This window comes from Rhinolophus sinicus, linkage group LG01 (genome assembly GCF_036562045.2).
Source record: "Rhinolophus sinicus isolate RSC01 linkage group LG01, ASM3656204v1, whole genome shotgun sequence".
NCBI classification, from domain to species: domain Eukaryota; kingdom Metazoa; phylum Chordata; class Mammalia; order Chiroptera; family Rhinolophidae; genus Rhinolophus; species Rhinolophus sinicus.
In genome coordinates, this window is record NC_133751.1 from 179907345 (window position 1) to 179917709 (window position 10365).

The window sequence follows — 10365 nt, forward strand, 5'->3', positions numbered from 1 at the left end:
ATAATAAAATTTTACCTATCTGGAAAATTCACATATCCCGTGTGCTGGAGTACCTACCATGGCACGTACTAAAGATTATCATTATCTTTAGATTTTATTTTAAAATTCTTAGAATTATAATGCTAAACATGTTAATAGATGTGTTTCCCTTTCACATTTGGCCTTATGAGTTACACATATTGGTATTTTCCATATTCCCTAGTTAGTGATATTAAAACTGAGAAATCTATACTTGGATAATGCAATCCCTCTGTGCCTCAGTTTCCTTATTTATAAAATGGGGGCAATAATCATACCTATCTTATAGGGTTGGTATGTGGATTGAATGAGTTAATATTTATAAAGCATATATAACAGTACTTGGTACCCAGTAAGTATTATTTATGCATTAAACATAATTTAAAAGTCAACTAGATAAGAAGGAAGAATTATAAATTACAAACAATACCATTTCATGGACCTGGGACATAGATAATACTTGATTAAGATCAGTTCCTACCCTTCCACATTGTTATCAGCTCTAGCTCTAAAAAAGCACATGCTCTTATAAAAAGCCTGGATGGCTCATGTCTCATCGGTAGCTGCCACTAAGAAATAATTCAGGAGTTCTAGGTAATCCTTTCTTGTCACTAACTACTGGTCTTAGAGAAACTCATAAAAATTTCCCCAAACAAAAAGCCCATGGTGGGAATGCAGACTAGTGCAGCCATTCAAAGAAACCATCAGAAACCATACGGTTAAATTAGGTACATATGTACCCTAAGACCTGGCAATTCTGCTCTTGGGTATATGTATCCCAAAGAAATTCTCACATCAGTCCATAAAGTGACATGCCTAACATTATCTCTTTCATCGCTGTTTGTGATAGTGAGGGCCTACTCCTTGGAAAGTGAGTCAATAGGCAAAACTTTGTGGATACATACCACAGAGCAACCTACGTACTACTAGAAATACAGTACTGAGTGAATAAAGCAAGAAGCAAAATGAGAGAGCTACCACAATTCCATTTACATAAATTATTTTTTTTCTGCATTATAGTTAAAAACACATTAAAATGCTTGCCTTGGGGGGAAGAAAGTGAGGGGAGTTTGGAGCAAGGTATGGGGATGAAAGGAAAATTTTACAAACCTATGGAAATCCTACTGTTCTTTTAGCAGACTACGTATCATATATTATTATTGCATTTCTTCAATCCTTAAAGTCTGAACACATGACTGAGCATGGAAACATTTGCGGGAACGGCCTATACACAAGCAAGCTCTGCAATGCAAACTATGTGGACACAATTTCTGACAATTTCTTAAAAAGCCATGTTGATTTTATATTTATATCACTACCTAGCTGCTCTAAAGCAGTGTAATTAGATTTCAACCAAGGAAATGGAACAAAACAAAAAAACAAGTGAGATGAAGCCTCGATGTTGTCCTTTTCAGTTATTTGGCTATCTGTTAAAAACTTTGAAGGAAAAAATGTTTAAGTTCAAAAATGACAAGAGTTTAAAAGTGGTGCATGATAAACCATATTCCTTAAATAAACAAACCTATTTCTCATCTGATGACAATCAGCCAAAGCTACACTAGAAATTTCCACTAAGTTTCTCTCTCTTTAAAACATGCAAACACAACACACACATAAGCACTTGTGCATCTTTGTTTATCATTATAAAGTATTACGTTCATTCAAAAAAAACTCAGGTAGTAGATAAATGTGAAGAATCAAATGAAAGCTACTTTACCAGCTCTCACTGGGAGATAGAATGTAAACATGCTGTTTCCATAGAAGCCTATTCATTTCTTTCCAAATCAACTTATCATTATATGCCATCATTTTAACATAATTAATTTCTGAATTACACAATATTCAGAATATACAATTATACAATCACTGACAGCTTACATCAGTGACTTTCCAACAATGAACAAACAGGTTATTCATCCACTTTAAAATTCAAGAATTCATAACAAGTTTCAACAAACTTTTTTGTAAAAAGCTGGGAAGTATTTTAGGCTTTACAGCCATGTGAGGCTTCTGTTGTCATTTATTTAGTTTTTATTAATCATCTAAAAAATGAAAAAAACACTCTTAGCTTATAAAATTGGCTGGATTTAGCCCATGGGAGGTCAGTTTGCTGACCTCCGTTCTGTACCTTAAATCATGGTATTTCTATACTACAGAATAAAAGACTACAATGACACCAAACTCATAGAAAATGCAACAAATAGCCAAATAAGAAACATCGACATCATCTTTTCACAACTCTGTTTCTAAACAGGAATTCCATCTTTTGCTTGATGTCCCAGAGTGGCAATGAGTATCAAAGGAGATAGCAGATATTTAAAAATCCCTAAAATAGCACTGACTACTATTTATACATCCCTAGTTTGTTATACCAGTTCCCATCACCAATTTTTTTTCAAACTCATTTCTATAAAAGAGCATGAATGGCTTAGAAATATGAAAAACAAGCATATTATTATTTGGCAGTGAAAATAATTTAGTGATGTCATATGGTAGTTTAGTCAAAGAAATTAGGAAATAGCTCAAAAATACTAAATGTCGATCTCAAAAGGGTAGATTTCAGCGTTACAGTCACAGAATAGGCTTGATTTATTTCTCTAAGAGAAAGAGCAACTTGATACTTAAACTCCCTATCTAAAATTCTGTATCCTTTTAAGAGAACATTATCTTCTCTGTACCATCTGGCAAAAGCACTACACAATGCTATATAATATATTCAATACTAAAATTGCAAAAGCTTTGTCAAGATAGGGTTTTCTTGTAACTTCCAAAGAATGAAGACTGAGTTTAGTAAGAACTATTTATATACATGAAAGTTTGATAAATGGAGAAAGTAAGAGTTACTTGAAGGGTTATTATGATCAAGTTATATCCAATAAGGTGCACATTTCATCATCTTAACATAGGCCAGCAGAGCTCATCTGAGGAAAGAAATGCTTTCTGTTTGGGAAAATACATGAAAAAGCCACTTCTGGTGGAAGGTGAGGCCTTACAACATTAAAAGGAAGGCTAAGATCCTCTGCATAAGACTAGGGAAAAAATTGTTCGTTTTTTTTCTTTCTCTGGAGAGGGAGAGAGAAGAAAAGGGACAGAACTCCCATCCAGATGGCAGTAGCTCAGAGGCCACAAGAACACCAAGAATTCACAGAAATCTTAGGGAGGGTTCTGGCTTCCCTATAACATGAAACTGAAGGTACAAGCCAACTATTTACCTCTTAATGTCCGAACACTCAGCTGACATTTGAGTTATAGACACATTAAAATATTTGTTCATAAGAGTAGTTGCTGTCGAGAATTTATATTCCAGGATATTAATAAAATCACCACAGCCATTATCTTTTAAAATCTTTTTTTTGTTTTAACACAGAAAATTATGTCATTTTGAATGAAGTACTGATTAAAAAAGGGAAAAAACAACTTGAGTAATGCAGAAAAATAAAAAATGAGTAATGCAGAGTAAATGGCATTGTGGATTTCCTGTTCTCTTAACCAAAATGGGAGAAATGTCTTGAGCAGAACCATTTTATGCAACAGATTCTGTTGAGTACTAAAGTATGCACGTACTATATTTCTAGAAACAAATCAATCTTTCCCCACCAAACCAGAAAGCATTTCTTTTTTTTCAATGTCGACTGGCAAAATTTAGGTAGTGGATTAAATCAAGAGACACCATGACCTGAAAAGCTACAAACACTTCACAAACAATTAAGAAATAAACTGAACAGATATAATCATGCTGGCAGACTTAAGAGTATTACTGTTTAATCTGCTCTTCAGGACTTACCTTCAAATCAACTAGCTAAGAAGACCTCTTGAAGCAGCACTTTCACATAGTAGTAATCACAAATTTTAAAAACAGAAATAATTCAGGGACAGGTAGAAAATCTCTGTCATTTATTTTTGTCCCTTCTAACAATCAAATGTAAATGCTTTTGGTGAGTTAAGATGATCTTAAATCTTTCAGTTTATATTAAACGTATAATACTTAAAGTCTTCAGTAGTAGAAGTTTCCAAAAGGTGCCAAAAGAAAAGTGCAGGCAATATATAGGTCCTCAGATCAACAAAGTCATCAATGGTACCACGACCTGCAATCTCCTATCACCAGGAACAGGGTGTAACTTGAAATGGGGGGTGAGAGATGGTCAGAACAGAATATTTATTATGTAAATATACTTATAAACATAGCTAATTCCACAATGATTCTAAAATTGCACATATCTAAGATATATAACCATTTTAGTAATGTAATTCTACTAGGCAAGAAACATTAAAATTATATCCTGGATTACACATAAGACTCATTTTTCCAAACCAGTTCAAGTTCACAACTGGAAGACGAGGTTACCTTTTGAAGGAGCACTGACCATAATGAATTATTTTGATTTGCCAATGACATTCAGGAACCAAATAAGAACAGATAAATGTTTAAAGGTATGGCTGTTAGCTACCTGCAACTCAGGAGATAATTAGATTCTTAAATGAGCTTGGCAGGTAGTTACTAGGGGGCTGAGAAAACTTAGGAACCCTTTTCTTCCACCTGCCTTTAATAGCTAGTATCCTCAGTTCTTTAGGATTTTATCATGGGCCCTCTCTTTTTTCTCCTCAGAAATCTCATCTACTTCAAAAACCTTAATTTCCAACTATATGATAATTATTTCCCAAGTCTCTATCTTGAGCCTAAATTAGCATTTCTTGACTGTAAACTGGAACTCTCAATATCAACTTACAATTAATACAATAAATTTGCCACATTCTAAACTGAACTCATTATCCTTCTCCCAAGAAAAAAAATCTGTTTTTTCTTGTTTTACAAGTTAACACTATCAAGTCACCTGATTAGCAGAGCCACAAACCTAAGAGCCATCTTTCTCCTCCTCAATCTCTGCTTTCCGTGTAGTTACCAGTTCCTGTCAATTTATTCTCCAAGCCTATTGTGATGGCCTTTTCAAGCCCTTTTGTCTGTCTGCCCCTGGCTACTGCCACCTGGCCCTCCAGCTTCAGCCCGCTCTACTCAGAGCTTGTGTGGCTCTTGGAATGCAGACTGCTACTCAGCCCACCCCTCCCCTTCCCTTAGCACACTGGTCCTTAAGCTTCAAATGTCCTCCACTTCTAAATGCAATGCATACACACGAAAAAAACTGATAACTTGGTTTCTCATGCAGATTATTCTATAAAGGAAAAATATACTAACTATGGGCACCAAAATTCCACTGTATATTAAGAGCAGACACTCTGGCCTATTTATCTTTCTTTAGTGAGTTTGCTTAGTGTATTTCCTCCTCCAGTCCTGGTCTACTCTGAGTACACTGAGACAACTTCAGTTTCTAGACCTGAACAATTAAAAAGACATCACCGCCCTGTGAGACTTTTCCTGAGCAGAAACGAACTCTTGTTTGACTGAAAGCAAAAATCAAAATTTAACCTTTGTTAAATTCATGACCTTACTGTAAATATACCAAATGCAACTAGCACTACGGAAGTTTTCTAAGATCAGCTTATCATGGTAAACAATTGATAATAAAGACAGAAGAACCGTTTCAAATGGAAAATACATGATAAAGAAATAATAGTCAATTCTGTTTGAAATTCGGTTTTCCTAATAATAACACAGATGGAGCACTTACTACGTGCTAGGCATTGGGTTAAATACTTTATGCATGTGACCCCCTTTAGGCCTCACAACAAATAATCCCATGATGTGGATATTATTGCCATGGCTTTATAGACAGGGAAAATGGAAGCTTAGAGGTAGATTAACTTACCCAAGCTAGGAAGAGCCCAGAATCAAACCCAAGACTGTGTTCTTCCAAAGCTGAGGCCTCTAACCTCTGAGCTCTTCCGGCAAGAGCCTGGGAGTATGGGAGACTGGGAATGTGTGTAGTTTCAAAAAGCCTCCGAGATAATTCTAAAACAACCCTGCCTCTCCACTCCTTTATAAAAAACACATCTGATTACTGAAAAAGGAAAAAAAAAATAGGTAAGTGACCCAGTATGTTCTTATATTATTTATATTTGCTTTTAGAAATGAGTCATTTGATCCCAAACTTGGTTCAACTTACAATGAAGCAGAATGATGTGATTTATGCATATTATGTTTCTTTAATAGTAAGACAACTCAAAATTTGAGTTTGATTTTGCCTTTAGATGGGTTACTCTTCAGTATCAAGAAAATAATACAGATGTATTACTGTAAAGTGGGAATAATTCTGTTACTTGTTCTAAGTTGCTAAAAATAAGTGGATTATAGATCAAAATACATAAATCCTTATTCCAATAAATTAAGTCAACCTATATCTTGCAAATATAATTTATAAATTATTTAATAAATAACATTTTAATATTATTTATTTAATATTTCTTAATTAAATAATTTATTAAATAATTGTTTAATAAAATTTATTAAATAATTATTTGATGTTATTTAATATTTAATAAATAATGTTTAATAAATAATTTATAAATTATTTAATAAATACCTTTTAATAAATATGTTAGATGAATGAATCAATCTATACTCAAGTTACACTTTTCAATCCGTAGCAGGGAGAAAAACCGAACTGCACAAGAAACATACAACTGTTAGAGCATTTGAATATTGAAGGCTTTCTCAGCCCCATTTACAAAAATCTACATAGGTCTCTCGTGGTTTTCGGTAAGAGATGTGAGTGTACTGCAGGGCTGTATCATTTAAGCCCATCAGTGACACTGAAGTTGCAAACATTCCCTAGAGAGGTGTCTGAGAACACTGTGGCAAAACCCACAAAATCTTTAATACTACCCCCCTGCACTCCCGTGTTTCCTTATTTTACAAACTTTGGTAGTAAGATGTTTCCCCCTAAAGTTAAGACATGGTAATGGGGAAAGTCCAACAAACTGCTATTGGAAGGCAGGGGGCGGGGTGGGGTAAAGGAGTCCTTAGATAGAATAGACTGAAAGAATTTGATGACTCAGGATCATTGCTATGACTCAGCAATTACTATATTATAATATAGTGACCACACTGATATCCTTCAGGATTATAGGCTTTAAAGAGCTTTCTCCCTACACTAAATGGTCTCAAATTGCTAAATTTGTTTTTGAGATTTTAAGTCCACTTCTAATTTTGTTTTCTGCCTCATTGTGAGGCTATCAACCATTACGTTTTACTGTTGCCAGTGTGCCTCTCCCCTTTCTAAACTGCTGTTGGCTGAGGAACCAGATAACCGGGTTATCAGAGAACCCAGAAGGTGGCTGCTTGAGCCTGAATCTTAGGACCTGTTTTTCGGCCCTTGGCTGGTTCCTCAAGTACCTCTTTCTTTCATCCCCCTAAACCCGAGGGATTTAGTTGGCTTGCTTTTCTTCCTTTGGCACTGTCGCCAAGTGCTTTTCTCACCTGGTGTTCTTTTCCCTAGGCTGGTTATGAATACACTGTCCTTTTTTTATTGCCTCTCAAGAAAAGCATAGGTCTACTTCTCTTTTGCAAGAACTTGTTAATGGCTATAGAGAAATATGGAGTGGATTACAAACATGGAAAAAATGTTTAGAAAAACAAAATTTTTCATTGTGACTTTGCTCCTTAATCAGGGTTTAATGACTCCCCTCTTGAATGCTCCCAGAGGACTACGTGCTCACTTTCTTCCTCACTACACTGTGAGCTCCTTGAATGAAGGTATCTTATGTCGTATGCCCCAAACCTAAAAGCAATGAATATATAGTAGGCTTGCGATACATACCTAATTATAAGCTTAATGATTAAAAATGTCAATACACTGAATAATAGTGGCAATTTAATGAACAAAATTGATTACTAATACATGTCAGTCCAACATCAACTAAATGAATTGCCTTGAAAAACAAAATCAAGCTAAGATTGAACATTTGAAAGAAAACATATTTGCTTTATGAAAAACTCTATGTAAGAGTTTGCTGTTAGAATGTTGATTTATCATTTTTATAGCAAATAACACAGTACCCACTTTTCTTGTAAAAACTAAAAAGAACCGGTTATCAATTTCATAGGAAAGCTAAAACTGAATTTTTGGCTCACTGCTTAGTTTTACCATGTTTTCCACTAAGAGCACGTGCAGCTGTTTATGAAATGCATTTAAAATAAGCCCCACATCAAATGAGAAATGATCAAATATTTACTCTAAAATTATCACAATTGCTAATATAAGTCTCATTTGTAGTCTTCTGATTTTGTGACTAAAAATAAAACAAAGGAAAATTCAGTGGTTTATTGTAGCACTAGCTAAAAAGATGAGAATGTTTAGGAAAAAAAAATTTTTTTAAGTTGTTAAATTACGTGCTTTAGGAACAGCAGTACCATCTCAGAGACATTTTAGTTGGTTTACAGTCTCCTCCTCCTCTTCCTTTCTTCCTTCAGACAGAGAGTGCTCTTTCTTAACCAACAAACTTCCCTTTGTTTTGATTTATACCACTGGTCTGAACAACCCCAAAGCACCAACATAACAAGCCTATGACTAAAAGCAGTAAGAGCAGAAAGAACTTTGGCACTTGGATCTCAAATACATATGTTGAATTTACCATACATATGCTGAATTTTTGAGAAGTCCATTTTCTAAGTCGACATGCATTTTACATATAAAGAAATGGTTAAGTTCTCCTGAAAATCAGGTCACAAAACCATGTGAATGGGGCTGCTGCAAATTCGATCATTAACTTGGGCATTTCACCATAGGCATGCCCTCCATTATCCTAGTAAATGTCCTTTTTTGAGACAATTCCATATCACACTTTTCTCACTCACCTCTGAACCCGTTTTCTATTTCTCTGACTCTCATTCCTCCCACCAATAAATCCACATAATCTATTAGCTAGCTTTCTCTCCAAACTCTGAGAATTAAGTACAATCAATTTCAATCATGCATTTGCACTTATTGACGGGAGAGTAATTGAGCAATCCTCTTACAAGAGGAACTGTGTGTCTGGAAGGCAGAAGGAGGAGAGAACCTTATTTTTCATCATATACCTTTCAATTTTTCTAGAATGTGTATATGTCCACACAGTTCAAAAATAATGAAATACATGTCACTTACAAGTCTCTATTCCTGCCTTCTCTAAACTTTGCTCCACTGGTAATTCCTATCCCACACTAGCTTCACCCTCTTCCATGGCCTATTATCATGTTCCAAATCTTCCATTTTATTAAAAACAGATAAAATGAAATTTTAAAAATTTCCTTTCCCCAAGAAGTGTCCCCCATTTAGCTAATGTCCTTTGTCCTCAGCCAAGCTTCTTTAAAGAGTATTTACTGTCATTCTCTTTTCTCACTCATACCTCAACCCCACTACAATCTGATTTCTCTTGAAACCACTTTCCCTTCAGTCCCTGCTAACCAATCTCATCATCCCTTCTTAGTTGTTAGGTTATCTCTGCTTCAATATTGTTGACTACTCCCTACTTCAACTCTCCTCTTGTGGCTCTCCTGGAGCCTCCATCTTACAATGAATGTCTTCTCAAATCCGTTTATTGGATCACTGCGCTCCTTCCCCTTGATCCTTAAATGTTGGTGTTTCCCAGAGTTCCAAATGGGACCAAGTTCTTTATTACTGCTGCTTTTCCTTTATGTTTCTGCAACCCAACCACTACCAGAGATTAAACCACTTTTTCAGGGTTAATAACTCTCAGTCTGGCTCTCAGACCAGACTTCTTGAGCTCTACTCAAATTTCCCAGAGGCTGGTTTATGATCCCCTAAATTTATCCATTGAACAGTAAATGCCTCCTTTCTGTCACCTTGCCACATCCAATCCATTATCAAATCCTCTGTGTAGTCTGATATCAATATATATCTCAAATTTACCCACTTCTCTTCATCTCCTCTTCTATCATCCTAATTCAAGCAATCACCATCTCTTAGACTCTGAATCAACCTCCTAACAGGACTCCATGTCAGTTTTTTATTCCTCTCTATTCTCCATAGGTAACAAGAATGTTTTTAAAACAAAACTTAAAAAAAAAAAAAAAAGTCAAGGGCTCCCATAACACCTAGAATAAAATCCACACTTCAGTCTACATGGCCTGGCCCAGTCTGGTCCCTGACTACTTGTTGCTCATCTTGCACCACTCTCCTTCTTGCTCATACTGAGCCACAGAGACACAGACCTTTTGTCATCTCTGCACTTCCTCAAAACACTCTCTCCTATCTCTGGGCCTTTGTAAGTGTTCACTGTACCTGGAATACTCTTCCCTCTTGTTCTTTAGCAAATGTTTCCTATTATTACATGAACACTGCAGGGCTGAACAAATAAGACTGGAAATCATGAATAATTTAGTTCCTTCAATTACTAAGTCATTTTAAATGTAATACTTTAATGCTTCAGATTTCTTACTAACTATAAATAGGA

At 35.3% G+C, this 10365-nt stretch overlaps 1 protein-coding gene across 3 annotated transcripts in view; it reads right to left on the bottom strand.

Annotated features, from left to right (window-relative positions):
* Nucleotides 1–10365, bottom strand: part of TRAK2 (trafficking kinesin protein 2) — a 56256-nt gene that overhangs the window by 43095 nt on the left and 2796 nt on the right. Inside the window, exon 1 of one of the 3 annotated variants that reach the window (XM_074340044.1) lies at nucleotides 3803–3820. The exons of the other annotated variants lie outside the window; for them this stretch is intronic. The gene's annotated coding sequence lies outside the window, so the exon portion shown is untranslated. Of the gene's footprint in view, nucleotides 1–3802; nucleotides 3821–10365 lie in introns of those variants that run through there. 3 annotated transcript variants of the gene reach the window in all.